The following is a 21,253-nucleotide window of genomic DNA, read 5'->3' on the forward strand; positions in this document are numbered from 1 at the left end:
TGATGTTCTGTTGCAATATTAAATAATAAAAACTAACAGAAGTAAATTAAGTTACAGAATATGGCTGCTATGTAAAATAGAGTTTTTAAAAGTGCGTAAGTGGAAACTGTATACTTTCAGGAAATGTGAAGTTTGTGTAACAAAGAAAAGAGGGATGTTTTCAACTAAGTGGCAACTAGCCAATGTCTCGCTTTGAATCAAATCTGTCACTGAAATGAGATTTTCCAGGAAGCAATAAGAATAACAGAACTCAAGGCTTCAAAGAAACACAGTTTAAGAAAAAATTCTGGGGTAAACACTCAAAATGTCAGTAAAATAACAATAAATCATTTATCCAACCTGAAATCTCAACAATTTCCAGAGATTTCAATTATACCAGCCCTCTACCTAAGCTCCAGGTTTGAACTACTTTCTTGACGTCAAATATTCAAACATACACACAAAATCAATAAAGGCCATTATTTTTATTTAAATCATGTATCTAAAAACCATGACTATATATCACTGGAATTGGCATTGTAGGTTTTACAAGAGAACTAAAAGTCATTCCTATTAAAGTTTCAATACTATGTAAGGCTTATTTGACAATCACTACCAAATATTCATGACCCATGCCTATTAGAAATAGCGCTATGCATAGTGGAGGGATTTTTTTACAAGTGTTTGAATTTCAAAGACTATACAGGATTATCATCACAGGAAGTGTCTTCAGTACCAGTGAACCACAAACGACCTAAGAGAAGCCAGCACATCCAAAAGATTTGTTCTGTATTATCAGCAGGCAACAACTCACATAAATGTTATCAAAAATGTACATTTTTATTCTTAAAATATCTCATTTGGCAAAAAAAGTTTGTAACTGGTGAAGACTGGGGTTCAATTTACTCAAAGTATGAAAAACTACAAATTGTTTTACTCTCCTACAAGTAGTCAGAAATATTATGAACCACCAAAAAGAGCAAGTAAAGGCAACAACACATTCCTTATTTTTAAAAACACAGAAATACTACATGTTCTCTGGAATGTGAATAACAAGACTCAACTAATCACTGTCACACAAGTTCATTCCCGAAGTGTCACTTCCAACACAAATTTCTGGGTAGAAAGATCTTTACAAAGATCCAAGATCTTCATAAACCTAAAATCGCTCTAAATTGCTCTTAGGTAATACCTTGGGAAAATCAACAGGACTGCTGATCATAACATTTAACAGCATGCAGCATCTAAAATTCCTTAGTATACCAATCAAGGCCCTTGGTAATCTAACTCCGACCTACATTTTTTACCTATTTCCTATTACTCCTGGCCCTGCCCATTTTTTATAAAAATACCAGTTTTCTGGTCACAGGCTTTTCTTTTTCCATGCCTTTATTCATTATATTCCCTTCCCTGAAAATCTCTCCAGCATCTCATCACACCCTCCTTTCAAAGCTCGTCAATTCAAATACTACCTCCTCCACAAAACCTCTCCATTTCTCCCAAGCAGCAATAATCTCTCTTCTGAATTCCACAGCATAGCTATAATTATTGCATGAAATATCATTTTGTGTATGACATTATACTTAGTTACATATCTTTGTATGTTCTCTCTGTCCCCCTTGACTGAGTGCCCTATGACCAGGTCACACATGCAGAATCAAAGCAGTGAGCATAAATTAAAGCCCAAAGCCAGAAGAGATGAGATAACATCTTTGTAGGAAAAAAAGCAGTCTTCCAACTCACCCCAATGGGAGAAGAGGAAGATTCAATTTCTGTATCTGCATTTTAATTCCCATTAAGGGGCTTATTGCATAGCACATTGTTTTTTGGGGAATAATTTATATGAATCCAATAAATTAAAAGCCTTAGAACATATCACTTAATTGTCACAAAAACCCTTACTTAGACGTGTGATACTAAGCCCATCATACAGCAATTAAACTGAGGAAATTAAATCTCAAATGACTGAGTAATCTATTACAAGGTCATTACAGCATGGAAGTGGAAAACGCTAGTATCAGAATGAATCCAATCTTTTGTTTCACCACAACTATCCTGCCTTTGGATGATTAGTAGCAAAACTAAAATATCAAACACAGTGATAACCTTTACAGTTTCTCTAGTTCTAAGATCCCACATTTAATGCATCAAATAGATTCTTGTTCCTCTAAACGGCAACCTAGAAAATATGTGTTCAAGTCCACACCTGGTGGTCCAAATTTCTTACCCTAATCTAACCCATCTTTTCTACTGCTCTCTCAAACTTTCAGCTCCCAACAGCTGCTTGCTGCTCTGCCACATACAGCGTGTTTATTAATACCCAATGCTGTGTGCTCAAGCTGCTATCACTTTACTACCCACACTTGCCCTAATTTTTTGTGTTCTCCAGGCAAACTGCCTTAATGACTCAGGCCCACAGATTTCGGTCTCCTATTACCTATGAAATCACGCTTTGCATTTTATTATATGTGCTCTTCTCTGCAGAAGTCAATATAAAATACCAGTTACTACAAACCAAAGACCTTGGAGCCAGATGTCCCTCTCTACCATTTGTGTGTCCTTCAGGAGATTACTTAACTTCCCATGCCTCAGTTTCCCTATCTATAAACAGCAAATCATAGGATAAGCCCTACTTCACAGTAGTGATGTCATGATAAAATGAGTTAATAAAGTGCTTTGAAGAAAACCTGACACATAATTAATGCTCCAATATTAGCAGCTATCATTATCATTCCAATAACATGGTTAGTTTTGTCTCCGAAGAACTATTAACTATCCCACAATGCTAGACACACAGTTTTATTTGTTATATTTTAATGATAAACTTTTAAGTCCTTCCAAAAAAAGGTCAATTTATCAGGTTTTCTTGAACATGTATCTCTTTTATTTCACAATGCAAAACAGTGTATATTAAAATTTTATTTCTATAATACAGAAAATATAACTATGCTAATCATAAGGGACATACATAGGTGAATACCTGCTCCATTAAATCTGGAATCTGTACTGATCCAACTGTTCCATTCAATCAAACACCATGCAAACTATTAAGAGTCCCTTCTGACTTTAACAGCCAATTTCCCAAAGAAAGAGCAAGTGCCTGCTAAAAGATCCTAATAATCCACAGGGCCTGGAGAGTAGTGCCTTTTTTCTTTTCTTTTTTAAGTTAAAAAAGGCTTTTCCTCTCAACAGAAATCAATGAAAAGCCTCTTGAACACAGCAAGAAGATAAAGTTGATTTTAGCTACAATGTAAGTCCCTGCAGAAATTCAGAGAACCAACAATAGTGTCACTTTTCTCGTTCACTGAATTTGTTCCTGTTTTTTCAGGACTAAAATAATCTGTGCAATGTTACTAACATCTCACTAGTATTACATTTTACATAATGTGATTAACAAATTATAAAAATCACTGTCATATCACAGCTCCTATTATTAGTCCTAAAAAGAAACCATAAACATTGAAGGAAGAGATTAATTATATTATAGCCAACAAGACCTATTTTATATTTCTAAAACCATGTTTTTTAGGAGTTTGAAGATAGCTAAGTATTCCTGTAAAAAAGTAAAGTGGTGAAAAATATCCATGCCCAAATTAAAAGACATATTATTCAAAGATCCTCAATCTTCAAACAACTAAGGATGGAAACAATCATGGAGATAGATACTGATTTGAGTTCAAGTTTTACATAGCTAGCAAACTATACAGATGCCAAGAAGCTATGTAAAATAGAAAACAAGCCATTACCTAATGAAAAGGGAAATAATTCATTTATATTAGTTTTTAATTACATGCAGTTATAAGAAATAATACCAAAAGACCTCATGTATCCTTTTTTCCAGTGTCCCCCAATCTAAGTGCTTGCAAAAACTAGAATACAATCCTAAATGCTTTCACAACTAGGGTAGTAATACATCAAGATAAAGAACATTTCCATCATCACCAAGAGCCAAACTTTCCTCCCCTCCCACCCTTACCTAAACTTCTGTCAATCACTAATCTAGTCTCTGCATCTGAAGTCATTTTAAGAATGTTATATAAAGGGGACTTCCACCAAGATGGAGGCATAGGTGGAAACACCTTGCGTCCTCGCACAACCAAATCTAAAAACAACAAAGTTTTAACAACAATAAACGCAACCAAACCACACAGAAAATCGACAATACGGAGTCCAAAAACAACGAAATGCTCAGCTAAACCAGTAAGAGGGGCGAAGCCAGCAGCGGAGCAGGTTGGCCAAAAAGATCCCCTACAGGGGTGGTGCACAGGCAGCTGAAGGCACAGATCCCAGGTGCGGGCTAGCTACGGGCGGACAAAGGGAAGAGGCGTGGCTGGCTGTCTTCGGTTGGTGGAGCATTTGCCTGCAGATAAACCAGTGAAGAGGCGAGCTTTGAGACCACACAGCACAGGGCAGCAGGCTCACACATTTCCACTCAGATAAACAGGCGAGGGCGAGCAGTGGGGCCAGTGGTGGGACAGACTGGGCGAGCGGTGGGAGGGACTGGGCGAACAGAGAGGACCGCCATTGCTCCCTCTCTGACCCCGCCCCCACATACAGTGTCACAACCCAGTGACCTGGGTGGCCCCGCCCTGGTAAACAACTAAGGCTCTGCTCCTCAAAACATGGCTCAAGAACAACTCAGAGCCCCAGAGCTGATAAATCTAAGCGATGAAGAAATACCCAAACTTTCGGATGCACAGTTCAAAACACTGGTGATCAGGATCCTCACAGAACTGGTTGATTTTAGTCACAAATTAGAGGAACATATGAAGGCTAAACTAATTGAAATGAATGGTAATGCACAGGAAACCAATAGTAATGGAAAGGAAACTGGGACTAAAATCAAGGGAGTAGACCAGAAGGAAGGAAAAAATGACCAAAGAGAAAAGAATGAAGAAACAAGAATTCAAAAAAATGAGGAGAGGCTTAGGAACCTCCAGGACATCTTTAAATGTTCCAACATTCGAATTATAGGGGTACCAGAAGGGGAAGAGGAACAGCCACCAGTGGAAACCTTATTTGAACAAATAATAAAGGAGAACTTCCCCATTCTGGCAAAGGAAGTAGACTTCCAGGAAACCCAGGAAGCTCAGAGAGTCCCAAAGAAGTTGGACCCAAGAAGAAACACACCAAGGCACATCATCATTATATTAGCCAAGATTAAAATGAAGGAGAGAATCCTAGAAGCAGCAAGAGAGAAGGGGACAGTCACCTACAAAGGAGTTCCCATCAGACTTTCAGCTGATTTCTCAAAAGAGACCTTACAGGCAAGAAGGGGCTGGAAAGAGGTATTCCAAGTCATGAAATCCAAAGACCTACATTCAAGATTGCTCTTTCCAGCAAAGTTTTCATTTAGAATGGAAGAACAGATAAAGTGATTCTCAGATAAGACCAAATCATCACCAAGCCCTTATTATATGAAATGTTAAAGGGACTTACCTAAGAAAAAGAAGATAAAAAAGATGAACAGTGAAAGGACAGCAAACTCACAGTTATCAACAACCACACCTAAAACAAAAGCAAACTAAGAGGACAGCTAGATCAGGAGTGAACCATAGAAATGAAGATCTCATGGAGGATTAGCAACAGGGGAGAAGGAGAAGGGGGGAGAAGGTACAGAAAATAAGTAGCATAGACAGTAGATAGTAAATAGATAGGGGGGAGGATAAGAATAGTAGGGGAAATACAGAATCTAAAGAACTTGAGACACTTGTTCATGAACTAAAGGGGTGGAATAGTGGGGGAGGGGTGTGCAGGTTGGAGGGGAACGGAGGGGGGAAATAGAACAAATGTAATGGCATAATCAATTAATAAAAAAGAATGTTATATAAAGGGAATCATACAGTCTATAAGCTTTGGGATTTGCTTTTTCTTTTTTAGTTGTTGTTCAATTACAGTTGTCCCCATTTCCCCCCATTACTCTTCCCTGCCCTAACTCCCAACCCCTGTTGCCTTTGTCCATGAGTCCCTTATATGTTCCTTGACGACCCTTCCCCTCCTTTCTGTTATCCCTCTCCTTCTGCCCCACTCCCCTCTGGATAGTCAGTTTGTTCTTTATTTCTGTATCTCTGGTTCTATGTTGCTACTTGTTTGTTTTGTTGATTAAGTTCCACTTGTTGATCGGTGAGGTCATATGGTATTTGTCTTTCACTAACTGGCTTATTTCACTCAGCCTAATACTCTCCAGTTCCATCCATGCTGTCACAAAGGGTAGGAGTTCCTTCCTTCTTTCTGCTGCATAGTATTCCATTATGTAAATGCACCCCAGTTTGCTTTTTCATTCAGTATCATTCTCTAGAGATTCATCCAGGTTGCTGAGTGTATCATTTTGTTCCTTTTTATTAACCAGCAGTTTTCCATTGCATGGATACATCATAGTTTAACCTTTCACATGTGAAAGGACATCTGGGTTGTTTCCAATTTGGAGCTTTTATGAATAAAGTTGCTATAAACATTCATGTACAGGTTTTTGTTTGAACATACATTTTCTCCTATCTGAGATAAATGCCCAGGAGTATAACTGCTGGGTTGTATAGTAATTGCTTATTTAGTTTTTTAAGGAATTGCAAAAACTGTTTTCTATAGTGGCTGGGTACCATTTTATAATTCCATCACCAACATAAACAGAATTCAGTAACTCCACATTCTCTCTAGCATTTAATGCTGGAACTGTTTTATATTTTTGCCATTCTGATAGGTATGAAGTGATGACTGGTTACAGTTTTAATTTGCATTTTCTCAATGGCTAATGATGTTAAACAGCTTTTAACGTATTTGCTTTGTATACCTGTCTCTTCATATTTTTTGGCAATGTCCTGATTGGACTTTTACTACTGAACTCTAAAACATCTTTACACATTTTAGATACTAGTTCTTTGTCAGATATCAGGTTTACAAATACTTTCTTCTATTCTAGCTTTTCTTTTCATCCTCTCAAAGAGAGTTTTTACAGAGAACAAGTTTTTAATTTTGATAATCAATTGATCAATTTTTCCTTTTACAAACTGTGCTTTTGGTATCAGGTCTAAAAACTCTTAACCCATCAACAAAACAAACAAGCAAGCAAAATATAACCAGAGATGTTGAAATTAAGGTGGGAAGGGATAATGAGAGAAAAGGGGGAAGGGTAGTTGTTTTCAGGAACAACTATAGAGGACACATGGACAAAACCAAGAAGGGGTGGGATCAGGGGAGGAAGGAGGGGATGGCTGGGGTAGGGAGGAGTAGTGGGAGGGAAATGCAGACAACTATACTTAAACAACAATAAAACTAAAAAAGCAACAAAAACAAAAAACCTCTTAATTCAGTCCTAAATCACAAAGATGTTTTTTTATATATATTTGGCAGGGGGAGGAGGTGGCATAAGTTTTATAGTTTTACATTCAAAACCTGTGGTTCAACTTGAGTTAATTTTTGTATAAGGTATAAGAATTGGCTCAAGGTATGTTTTTTTGCCCATTAATTGATGTTCAATTACTTTACTACTAATGGTTGAAAGGGTATATATGAATTTTCAGCATATGAAACTTGCCCATGTTTTGTTAGATTTACACCTTAATATTTTCTGAGCAATTATAAAAAATATTGTATTTTCAATTTTGTTGTCCATATGTTCATCACTAATATACAAGAATACAAATGATTTCTAAATGTGTATCTTATATCCAATGACCTTACTGAACTCACCTATTAGTTCTGGACTTTTTTTTTTTTTTTGGTAGATTCCTTGGAATCTTCCACAGAAACAAATACGTTATTTGCAAGTAAGAATAGTTTTATTTCTTTCTTTCTGATCTTCATGACGTTAGTCCCCGTCCCCTGCTTTTTCGCCTTACTTCAGTGGCTACAACCTCAACCTGATATTAAATAAGAATGCTGAAAGCAGATAGATATTCTTGCTTTGTTCCTGATCTTAGGGGGAGAGTACTCAGCCTTTCATTATTGAATGTGTTGGCTGCAGGTTTTTGTATGTGTTCTCTTCCATTACTATTTTTCTGAGAATTTTTATCATGAATGAATAATTTTTGAACTTGAGTTTGCCACAATTTGCAAAGGAAATTCATGAAGAAGTTTTGCTTTGAAATGGTTTTCAATCTTGTTCATTTTTCTTAAGTTGACGCTTGTGAATACAGAAAAATTGCTCACTACATAATTTCTGAATTCCTCTTTATTATACAGCATATGCCTTATATCAACAGCTTCAAATCTTATTTTTGTCAGGAAGCAATCCAAAACATGATCATTTGGGCAACATGTCAAACAATCTCATATTTTTTGTTAAACCAATTCATCAAAACTAAGTGCTCCATTGCATTCCATGCTTTTACAAGTTCACTTGTTATAATTTCAGTGTAAACTGTGATGTAGTACTGTACTGTTTTAAACAGCAAGATTTGACCTTGTCAATGAAAATATAAGAGACTTTCTTATCATGGGATGTTTCTGCTGCTACCTTAAAAATCACAGCTTAGTTCAGTCAAGAAACAGTCATTTCCTGTCAAAAACCTCAAACAAAATTCTGTCCTCTAATCACTATTTATCTAGTGTTTAAAACTGCAGTGGTTCTCTCCTTGATCAAACTCTAAATTTAAACATGCATCTGTTTTTGACTCTCAAGTTTAAAACTGAAGCTTTTAAGGGCACAGAAATCTAAATTTAATTTAGAGTTGATGCTACATGTATTATAGCATCAAAATTTTAAAGTGCAATTACTTCAAATCACCAGGTATTATTAAAAGGAACATAGAGGAGAAGAAATACTAAAGTATATTAATAATCTTATCCTACCTAAAATAGCATGTATTTTCTTAGTTAACAAGGTCGGTAAGTAGAAAAAGCAGTTAGAACAGGTATGCTAAAATAGTTAATATTCAAATACTACAAAAGCAGATAAAATGGTTGAGGTAATGCTTTTTTAGGGGGTTGAAAGTCACTAAAACAACTTATGAAAGAAAGCAAAAAGCAACAGTAAACTTACAGGACTAGGGAAGGGCTGTGGCTACTGCCTTTACAGGGCTGACCAGCCCTCCACACCCTCCTTTCAGTGACAAAGACCCCTCTCCCGCCAGGACCTTACTTATGTACCGTGTACCCAGGCACTCTTCTTGTCTCCCAAATAACAGAGAATAAAATACTTTTTGAATCAAGCATAACAAAACTGGAAAACTGCTAGCATAGAAGCAGAAAATTTAACTCTCTAATATCTATTAGTTATGTTTGCTTTAAAGATAAATGAAACAAATAGGATTTCTACTTGTTCAAGCTAAAAGAAAATGAAGAGTTAGAAAACAAATACAAATGGAAAAAACTGACAATAACAAAAATGAAAATTAGGAGTTAATATCACTTAAACACATTTTAAAAGAAATAAAATCTGAGTCAGCAGACCACTAATAAAAAGGTCCCACTGTCAACAGAAGAGCCTTATTTTAGAAATGCAGGACTGCTCTGCCTTCAATTACATTGGATGAATATATTGGCGACCTAAATACAATAGTGTTAAACTTGTGTTACAAATCTACTCAGCAAGTTGGATAGTTTAAGACTCTTCAATTTCCAGAAGAGTCACAAGAATAAATAAAGGGAATAAGAAAAACTGACTCTTACTTCTATACTTCAACACTAAATTAATAATTTTAAAACTAATTTCTTTAAAAAGCAGAATTTTTTTCAGTTAATATTCAATGTAATTAAAGTATTATATTGTCAATACTTTGCCTTAGAATCTAATAATCTAAACTTTAAATTTAGATAAGCACAGACATCAATTTGAAATAGATCAACATATTTATTATTTTAGCAATAACCTGAAATTTCAGGCATCTACTTTTCCAGTATTTCTACAAAAAAGCTCTAGTTTGCGGGCCAGGTTCCCAGTCTGGAGGTGTGAGAGGCAACCACACATTAAGGTTTCCCTCCCTCTCTTAAAAAAAAAAAAAAATCTAACATAAGTAGAAATCTCAAGAAAAAAACAGCTCCTCACAATTGCCAAAAACAAAAATCCTCCAAAAAGATAGGTAAGTCTTCTTAATTCCTCATCATCAGTGTCCCCAGATAAAATAAAAATATCTATTTATTAAGTTTTCCCTCTAAATTTAAAATAGGTAGAAAAATTATAATGCTGACAATGTAGGATACATTTTACACTATGAAATTTTAATTCTCTTTCTGGTGGCTCAGTTGCCCATATGGCTAAAGAATCTAATGGTTTTGTCTAAGCTAGTTAAGATACACAACCAGTTCAAGTTTTGTGTGTTTGCATTACTAGATTAATAAAAGTGCATTAATTTTACTATTACACAGACATGGCTTCAATCATCTACATTAATCAATTATTTTGACGGGAATACCTATCATTAGAAATCTCTCAAGGATGTACAATCACTTGACATGGCTAGCGTAGCTCAGTGGATTGAGCGCAGGCCTGCAAACCAAAGCATCATCAGTTCGATTCCCAGTCAGGGCACATGCCTGGGTTGCAGGGCAGGTCCCCGGTTGGGGGCACATAAAAGGCAACTACACATTGATGTTTCTCTCCCCTTCTTTCTCTTTCCCTTCCTCTCTCTTTAAAAATTACCCCCAAAAAAGATATATAGTCACTTGCAAAGTAACCACATAAGTCTGAAACACAAATTACAGATAGAACAGCAGTTTGGTGTCCCCATCGATAATGGGTGTCCCCATTCTTTGTTGAGTGATAAACAGCATATTCACATTAGTCTCAATCTCTACCCAGGTGAACCATAAAATTACAGAGTTCTAGTAGACATAAGTCCAGGAGCAGATATACAGCTCAGGGCAGAAATGGAGCTGTGAGCATAGCGGAGAGCTGGCCTTGTGAACGTAAACAATTCGGGGAGCATCCATCTGACAGAAGAGAAACATACCGTGTGCTTTTCCAGTTATCTGTAAATGTCAGTAGGCCTTTGGCTTACTGCCAAAAGAAACTCGTATCTCTGTTCTCTGCTTTATCTTTTGTCCATCCTTCACTCATTTAGCACAACCGCTACTCTATTTTCATCAATAAGATGTTCTTCCTGAGACAAAAATGGGAGCTCTGACTGCTTCAAAAGCAGTTACTCACCAGCTGCTAGCTAAAATCATGAAAATCAGAAAGCAACACTTTATGATTTTTTAATCAAAGGAGCATAACATTTCAAATTGGCATTTACCACCCGGCAATCCATCCTCTTTTATAGAAAGCCAAAGGGAGAAAAAAGTTAACATGTGCACATAAAAGCAATCACTTTGATAAGAAATTTTTACATAAGAGAACACTTACTTAGAAAAGGCCTATGAAATCACAAGCTCATTAACCAGAAGAAATACCATCAATGGTGTTTATGTAAGTACAGCAGATAACTAAAACATGAGCTATTATTCATTAATTTCCTTCCACACACCAAAAACTCAGTAACTTTTTACTGAACACAGAAAAAAAATTAAAGGAGGTACGAAAGAACTAAGATAAATGTAAACATTTCATCTTTTCTCCTACTCAGGTCTGAACTATACAACCTTACATCACAACCTGACCTCAACCTGTCCCTTCATTCCCTGCTGACATAAAATTCTGTGTTCAATTGACTCAAGAGTATTAAGGTATCCTGTGTTTCCAGTAATATACTTTAAAAAAAAAAAAAGGAAATGTGCCTTTCTTATGTTGTCTGCCCTGAGTAGCTTTTCCTTCCTTCCTTCCCTGCTAAGTGAAATCCTGCTATTTTTTAAACACAATAGTTCATCTACTTTTGCAAAGTTTTCATCAATAACCAAAGAGAAGGAATTCCTTTCTCGCCAGAGTTTTGGCCTACCTCCTCACACTGCAACTCGCACGACAACTTCACTCACAGGATTGAGGGAGCAGTGTTTCAACTGGAAAACATTCTGAATAGTACTACTGCCATAACTTACAGTGTTACATACCTTTTCCTTAGTGTCTATTCTGCCTCCAACACCTCTAGCCTAAAAGCTCTTTAAATACAGGGCCTCAAGAAATGTCCCTTATAGTCAGAGCTCTTACTACTTCTAGCTCTCCACATAGTAATCATGCAAATACTGTTTAACAAATACTAAAAATGAGTGTATGAATGCACTTTAAGAAACTGAGTGCGAGGAATATGAGGTTTTAAAAATACAATTACACGGAGTTATTAACATCTCCCACTACCTCCCTTAAGTCCTTATTTCCCACCTCCCTGCCTCCAGGAATCACTAAAATTTACGTATCTGCAGCTTGACACAATGATTAGGGTCTGTACAGGTTACTATCTGATCCATTCAGAGAAAAAGTTACCATTTTCTTATTTGCTGTTCTTTCACTCTGCTATAAGCATCTGATACTGTCCACCTCTGTGATTCCCTTCCCTCTCCAGTCCACTTGTCTTCTCATCTCTTCCATCTGCTCTCCTAAATCAGCTTCGATGAGAAGGCTGACCCACTTTATACAATACCAGCCAGCTAGAGAAACACATTTTATTCTATACAGTAAAGCAAGCTGTAATTTTAATAGATTTAGTAAACATAATCTTAGCCAGTTCTGCCTAAGAAATCAAGAAGGTAATTTACACAACGGTGACACAGGCTTCATGTATGCTTTATTTTTATGTCAAAGAGCTTCCTACAGCAATACCCTCACCTGCAGGAAATACTCCGTCTTTATTAGGTGCACTAAGTTGTGTCACACTTGAGGCTTACAGAAATGTATCTGATTCTTAAACATTCTCTATTAGAAAATACTTTCACTAAATGCCAAAACCTCTACTTTTAGTAAGCATGTAGAGGCATTAGCACTGATGGTCCTACAGCACTTTCGAGAAAATAGTTCCTTCCCATTTGGTTTAACAGTCATCATATTTTAAGAGTGGGGCTCCAAACTTATTGAACACTATTTTTTATTCATACCTGCACCAGAAGAAATAATATTTTGATCTAGTACCAAATCCCACTCTTCCCCACAGCCCTCAAATAAAGAAATGCATCTTTCCTAACATCACACTTCCAACATTGAAAAAGCTAATCAGATAAAATTAATACCTTTATATAGTAAAGGGCATTGAGTAGAAGGACAAATTACTTTCCCAGGAAAATGTTTTCGAGTTGAAGGTTATATGAGCATTTCCAATCTTAGACTGTGTTTTCTACGTCACATAATTTAAATCAGCAGAGAGCCAAAATACAGGATGGAGCAAAAGCAGAGCTACAGTTGTTTGAGTGGAAAATATGGTAATTAATAAATAACAATAATACAAGAATAAACTCTGTGTTTCATGTACTCACAACTGTAAACCAGCTTTTGCCCCACCCTGTACTCTGTTACAATTGAAATAAAATAGGAAAAACCTAACATTTTCTAAGTAGCCTATCTGAAGAAATCATATGTGATTAAATTAAATTCATTTACCAAACTAAGATTTCTTTGATAAAGTGACACCAAGTGTCTCATTTCCTTCTTAGATCAGGAAAAAAAGCAATAATGGCCACATGATACTCATTCGACATTTTCAAAGCACTTTTGTACTTTATACAATGTTAACAATGGAATATACTTTAGCCACTTTTCTCATCACACACTCCATAAATGATGCTAAGCCAAGACATTGATTATATTCACAAACAATTCTCACACTTATTAGCAACATACCATCTGCAGTTCAAAATAATTTGAAGCATCAAGAGAAACAGGTGATGAAAAATCATCCTTCCTCTCAGGTCTATACCATGAAACTACTGAGAATGTATTCAGCCAGCAACTGTTCAAACCTTATTGAACTGTTTAGCAGGCACTACAGTAACAGTGCTAGGAATATGTACAGAGCCTGCCCTCAAGGAGCTGAAGGCCCGCTGAGAGGGGGAAAGCCCCAGGAAGCAAACAGTTCCATTGCATGAGACCTATGAGAACAAACTGTGTACCCTCACTGGACCTTAATTTCCTATCAATAAATCTGAATTCTTTTAACTGGTGAAATTGGCGAGTACTAGTCAGCAAGTTAAATTTTTGAAATAAAGGAACGGAGATAGAGAATATCACAAAAGATCCTGTCACATAGGAGACATCATAAGTAGTGCTGCTGCTGTAACTTAAAAAGTTGGTAAGAAGGGAGCAAATGGGCCCATCCTCTGAGTTTAAAAGAGATCCAATTGGGAGAGAAAATGTTACAAAAGAAGAACAGTCATTCTCAAGATTAAATAGTAAATACACATGCCAGCCTTGAAGCTATTGGCAAGACTTCAAAATATAAAAGAAAACTGACTGCAGAGACTACTGCATCAACTAAATATAATAATACACGTCCACTAGTTTGATAGACAAGCCCCCCTGGCTTGTCACATGAGAGCAGCTATCTTACTCTGAGCCTCAATTTTCTCTTTAAGTACTCTATCCCAAACTGAAAATATCATTTGCAAATATTATCACAGAAAGCATAAAGAAAGAACCTCTATAAGACAAAATCAGATATTCACATTTTTTATTTGAATACCATATAAATTTTGGTCATAAATGTATCCAAAAAAGGGCCTGTGATAATAAAGAAACCCTGAGATAGATGTTTTCTTCACTTAAAACAACTATGAGGGCAGTAAGGCAGGGAAAGAAAAATGGTACATATGTAGATCAACAACATAAAATATTTTTAATAGTGACTTAAATATTCTGTAAATCTACAATCTGAATATGAAAAAGGTCACTTCGGTTCACAGTCACCAGCATTATCCATGCACTTAATAACATGTAAAGCAAAGGACATCAACCAGGAGGTAATGGGCCTTCAGGGGATCTGCCCAGGGGAGTTCTGTCTCCCTACAACTAACTGTACAGAGTTTTAGGAGCATGTCCATGGATGCCTTTTCTAAGAAACCATCCAAAGCTTTCTGCAAATCTCAAATGGATAAATGACCTACAAAAGTTAAGAGCCACTCATCTAAAACTGCAAGTTTCCAATATTCCTAAAGTTAATTTTCCTTGAAAATGAACAATACAGTAAGAAAACAAGTTACAAGAATAATTAGATTAAGATTAAAATAAACTGCCATCAAAATTCCGTGTAAATCATTTTACAGCATGAAAGAAATATACTTTATGCTATTTGTAAGCTGTAAATTTGAAAATTTAAAATTTTAGAAAACTAAACTAGCTTTACAAAACAGATGTTGTTGCCTGTGCCATTTAATCAATTCAAGTCACATTCCTAGAAACAATATAGCCATCTGATGAGTTCAGCGTCAATGGAATGAGCCAAATCCACACAACAGCATTTTACAAAAATAATCAGTGGTTTAAAGCAGGGCATGTGCAAGATTCCTGAAATAACACATACATAATTCACTGCCAAACACAGATCAATTCAAAATCTGCAGAGGCAAGAAGCATTATTATGGCTCTGAAATCCATATTCAGTAAGGCTGTGTTCGGAAAGTTTCATTTCAAGAAAATAAATGACTAGGGAAACTTGATGATGATTTTGGCAGATATCAGTACCCTTCATTCAAAGCAAAATCATTTTACACAGCTTAAGATTTTTTAAAAAGATAAAGCAAAACTCCAATTTACAAGACCTAAGTCTTAAATTTAAGGATGAAATTCATCTACTGAGAAATATAACACTGCAGCTTCTCAAATATTATAGCTCTCAAGACGACAGAGACAAAAGAGCACAGTGGAAAAGGCAAAACCACAGCCTCACTAGAGATGAGGCTGCAATTCCAGCTCTGCCACTAACAAAGTGTATGACTGAGCAAGCTGCTTCACCCTTCTGTGCCTTGGTTTACTCATTTCTAAACTGCCTGAGGCAATGATGCACAAGAAACCCTTAATTTCCCCTAATAACCACCAACCCCTAACCACCATACAGCCTCCTGGGTTCTTCAGAGCCAGCATCTTCCCACAGTCTCACTCAAGTCCTCCTAACTAAAGCAATTTTAATGCTTGAGGAAAATTAAAGTTCCTTCTCACAAAAACTTGGGAGTAAATGCAAAGACAGAAGATTCTCAAAAATATAAGAACATCTTCCAAAAGAAGAAAAAGAAAAATACAAAGCTTTACAAAAAGCCCTGCTGTTCTTTCCAGAACCAATGCTAAGTACCTAGAAATAAGAAGGACTGGCTTTGGGAAAATTTTGAGATTTATTTCATCATCATTTTCCACAGAAATCTACATAGGACCTTTAGTCTTGAGTTTTCACACCTGCCAGAGAGGGAAAGCTGGACTAAAATCAATGGTCTTCCAACTGCATTGCTCTGAACTCACAGGTTCTGTGAAAGTGCCCCACAGGTCTCAGGACAAATGTCTTCACACCATTTGCCAGCATGACAAGTAACAGCTGTATTGTTTTATGCATATTTCAGTTTTACAAGTAACATAAAACTATGTAAGGGTTCCGTGTAAGATGCAGTTTTACAAGTAGGTTGTACTTATTTTTGCAGATGAGGCATAAAGAAATAATCCTTAAAGTCCTGACATCCTTTAAGCTTATGACTATCATTTTGAAATGGCATTAACAGTAAAATGATATTTGTTTCCCAGAAACTTGCTTTGCAGTACATACACTGATAGGCTATATCTATTTAACACTGCAAGAGATACTTGGCATTACTTTTCAAGTACTATCATGGTGTGTAAAAGTTAATTAAAAGCCACAACACGATTCAAAAAGTGAGTAAAATAAAGATTTCTTTATTAAATGTTAAAACTCCTACTGAAACTCAGTAATTCCTTCATTAGGAACAGAGAAAAATAAAAGTTAAAATGCCAGAAACTCGAAAGCCTGACCTTACAATTACAAATAAAGCCCTCACTAAACTGTACATTATTGAATTACAGGGCTCCCAAAAAACAACACGTAGTGATGGGTGGTTGGATAATTAAATAGTAATAATTAAATAATGACAGCACCAAGACATTTAGCATCATGATATACAACATTTAAAATCAAACTTTGAAAGAAAACTTTGTAACTTGAAAATTATAGACACATTAAAGTATTTGATAGCAAAAATCAAAAGGGGGAAGAAGAGAGATAAAGTCTTGGTATTTAATTATTTTATAAACACAATTTGATTTTAATCCACCAAAAACACTTTTAAATGACTGAATTCATTCAACAATATATGTAACAATGTAAATTTAAAAATTCTTCCTGACATTACATATCCTCAAAGACAAATAACCTAAGAGAATCACTACACTTTTAAAGGTATGTAAGAAAATTCAATAAACATTTAGCCTTTCCTTAATAAGAGCTCAAACAATAGTGCTTCAAGTAGGAAATTCAGGAAAAACGATACTGGTACGACGGGAGAAGAAAACATGGATAACAGAAGGTGTGTATTAACACAGGACAATGGCTACAGTTATTTATACCCTGCTGAAATCTCCACACGAGAAAAATATTAATAACCCAAAGGAGCCACATATATGAGGGGGGACCCCAAAAAACAGAATTTAGTTATAAAAATTGTGTTTATTCTTGAATGTTTAAATTTCAGTCACTTTCAAAGTACTCTCCATCTGATGCAATATACCTATAGAGACATTTTTTTCCACTGTTCAAAACAGTTTTTGAACTCGTTAATTTTGGTGCCTTTTAGTGTTTCTGCCTTTCTTTTGTTTTACCTCTTCCACATCAGCAAGACATTTCTTTTTTAGGACTTTTTTCGCCCAGGAAAACAAACCAAAAAAAAAAGCTGATTGGGGTGAAGTCAGGTGAATATGGAGGGTGAGGCAAGGGGGTCATGCTCTTTTTGGTCAAAAACTGCTGAACACTCAGCATGGTGCAGGCAGGTGCACTCATAAAGTACCCACCATGAAATGGGCAAAGTGTTGAGTCCTCAAAAAAAAATCACTGAAGTCAAATACAGCCTCTCACAACAACGCCAGCTGGCACACTGATACCAACGGGTTCCTAGAACACTGACCTAATGTAGGAAGCCTGCACTACAAGAGGCCCGCCCTCTAGAAGAAAATTCCAAATTTTATTTGGGCGGGGTCCCCCTCATATGTTTCCACATAACCAAGATGTCATAGAATTATACCACTATGTTACCATATTTTGCCATGTATAATGCACACTTTTTGCCCAAATTTTTGAGGGAAAAAAGGATGTACATTATACATGGGTATAATGAGTCTATACTATGGGTATAATAATCCTGTGTATAATGTACACAAAAACATGAGTGCACATTATACACAGGAGCACATTACATATGGTCCACCACGTAACAAATGTCCACCATGAACAAAGTTAACATCTAAAATGTTATTTTTATAAAGTTCTGCTAATGGGGAATCACACCAAAAAACAGACATGAGAGTTCAGAAATAAATATGTGCTGTTTAATTCCTCTAAGCCTCTTTTAAGAACTTTAATATGGTTAGAATTGTAAAATCCCTGCAACTCAACTATTGCTGAAGTTTGTATTAATTTACAAATAAATTGCTCTAAATTTTTAAAGGAAAATCTACATATGAAGGGGAGAATACATAGAAGATTCTTGGCATTGACAGATGTAAAGTTTTCAGTTTCAAGTATTCAAGACACAAAGAAAGGGCCACTGAAATGTAGTAACCTACAATTTTGCAGAGGCTAGAATGTGAACTGCTGGCACAGGGAGGCTGGAGAAAGGGAGCAGTCGTTTCACTTGCAAATGAGCTCCACATGTGGGTTGTTTGTAATTTTGTTGTTGTGTATGTTTCTCTACTTGTTGCCAGAACACAGTAACTTTCCTGAAGCTATAGTTGTAAGAGTTTTTTTTCAAATCAGAAATGAACATAAAAATTAAAAACCGGCCAATTGCTAGAGCTGGCAGTAAAAGTGGAGGTTTAAGAAATGGACCCACATTAGCCAAAAATACAGGGAGGAAAGTCACTGGGGATCACTCAGACTTATGAGCTAAACCAGTGAACCATATGCTTAGTCAGAAACAAGAGAAAGCCATCTGCAAAAATGTTTTTTGGTGAGAGGACCAGCCAGGGCAAAAATTATATTTTATGGAGGAAAATTATATGTCATAATGGTATCTACAAAAATGGGAATTTTGGAAGGCTTCAGAAAGCATCTCTTTCAAATGTCAACATGCTATATCACAGTAACATAGTGATCTGCTTCCAAAAGTCCACCTAACTCAAACAAATTAAGATTTTATGGACCACGATCTAGAAATTGGTCTACTTTGAAAGAGAGAAAACGTAACAGAACCTAACTTACCATAAAACTCCAGTGATTCAGACCAGCTGCTCAAGACTCATGAGCTGCCAGGTGGAAAGTGAATTGCTGCATTCTCTGCTGTCATCTGGGAGTAGCAGCTACTGCCCAGGAAGAACCTGTAAGAACTTTCAAGGCTAGGAAAGTCTGTTGTCTCAGTAGCCTTGCTGCAGGTGGTTCATAGCAGTGCTCCCAATAGTCCTCTTTTTCTGTGAAGATGGATGTTCTGATTCCTAAATTATAAAGCTTTATCCCACTACCTTTACCTCTAGTGTGTGTCCTGGTTGGCTTTTAATATAGAACCCTGCATCATTCCTAGCTATAAACTCCCCTAGTTGCTACCTCTTTATTCTTTCTTTATCTTGCTTTCCACTGCATATGTCTCCTACTTTGTTTCAACTTACTGCACACCTGGCTCCTACTCTTACTCCTAAACTTCCCTTGTCTTATGTGTGGACCCCAGTTTGCTACCTGTTTTCATAAGCTAACCCAGCCAGAGTCTCAGATGAATTGGCATAGGATAGAACACGATCCCTTTCAGAATACATGAAATAGCTAAGATAAATGAATAGGAATAATATCATTGCCAAGATACAGCAGTGGTGCATTACTGGTGGTGATCACAATTGGCACACACTCACAAACACCACTTCTTGACCATCTCTTCTCATGGATACCAAGGGCATATCAGCAAGGAGAGAGGGAGAGCCCTTCCCCCAACTGCACATGGACTCCTACAATTACTCAATTACACATGTCGTTTGCCTTCTAGGGCCCATGGTTGACTTTCACAGAGATGCCAAAGCCTAAGAAAACTGAGAAAGCAGTGATGGAAATAGCAAAGGTATCCATTAAAGGATGCAAGAAGCCAGATTTTGTTTGTCCTAGAGTGCTGGCCTCACACACACTTCAAAATGCCACTTAAATGTGTATTACAGTAATGACTGCAAAATTAGGTGACATTTCAAAGAAATGTATTGTAAAAAAATTTTTCCCAAGTCATTTTTACCTGTTATTTTCCCTAGCTTTTTTTTTTTCTCAGAGACACTCAAATAGGACTAGGACTCTTATCAGTTACTAGGGACTAAAGACATGGGTAATTCTTAGATTTTTTCCTTCCCACACATGAAGGAAACACAAATGGTCACTCTTCCCACGCACCCAGAAGAATCACCTTCTCAACTGTTCTACAAAAAAAAAAAAAAGGAAGGATCTTTTAAAAAGGAAAGTTAGCTTTTTTCCACCAGTTTCTTTGGCCAGAGGAAGGAGGAAACCCTCAGCGACCAATTCCATTAAGAAGAAATTGGGTTACAATGGGCACCAATCTACTTCATTTGAGATTATTTTTCTACCCAGACCTTTCATTCAAATCTATCTTCTGACACCCCTGGAGTCTGAGGAAGCAATAACAATTCCTGATTTGAGGAAATAAAAGCTCATCACTTGACTAATCATAAGCATACATATTACATCTCCCATAAAAATATACGCATTTAATACAATTAAATGTTTTCCTCCTTGAAGAATTTAAAATATACTGCATAACTAAAACCACGGATCTTTTGTTTTAGTTATATAAAGAAAACATGAACTTAAAGTAGTAATGATGAGCTGGACAACATTAAGAAATCTACTAACCTCTAGGAAATTACCTTCAGCAAATGCAGCAATATTAAACATTATTATATTTCAAGTCATTGAAGCATAGGAAAAACTAAAACCCTGCCTCACACTCAAGCTAACAGACCTAAGCTGTACTACTTCTAATGAGCAGAGAAGGAATGATACTTCTTCACATGGGAGGCAGAAATAAAGTTACCCACACCAGCACATTCAAGGCTCATCAGTCTCAGCAATGAACATACCTATCAATGAAGAGGAATGACTATAACTTACAGAAAAGGAAAAAATTATAATGAGATGCACAATCACTAAGTCAGAGAGACAGCAGGGACAAAACAGTGAACAGCCTGCCCGCTCCCGCCATTTTTGACCTTGCTTTCCTCTCTTTATCATTAATTACCTGGGGATCCTGAGCATAAGGGAGATACAAAGGCTTTGATTCACGACTTTAT

The 21,253-nt window shown here is 36.4% G+C and overlaps 1 protein-coding gene across 3 annotated transcripts in view; it reads right to left on the reverse strand.

The window, feature by feature from the left end:
- Window positions 1-21,253, reverse strand: part of MED13L (mediator complex subunit 13L) — a 262,154-nt gene that overhangs the window by 175,900 nt on the left and 65,001 nt on the right. The gene's annotated exons all lie outside the window — the stretch shown is intronic.

This window comes from Artibeus jamaicensis, unplaced genomic scaffold (assembly GCF_021234435.1).
Source record: "Artibeus jamaicensis isolate MK-2021 breed Jamaican fruit bat unplaced genomic scaffold, CSHL_Jam_final contig_525, whole genome shotgun sequence".
NCBI classification, from domain to species: domain Eukaryota; kingdom Metazoa; phylum Chordata; class Mammalia; order Chiroptera; family Phyllostomidae; genus Artibeus; species Artibeus jamaicensis.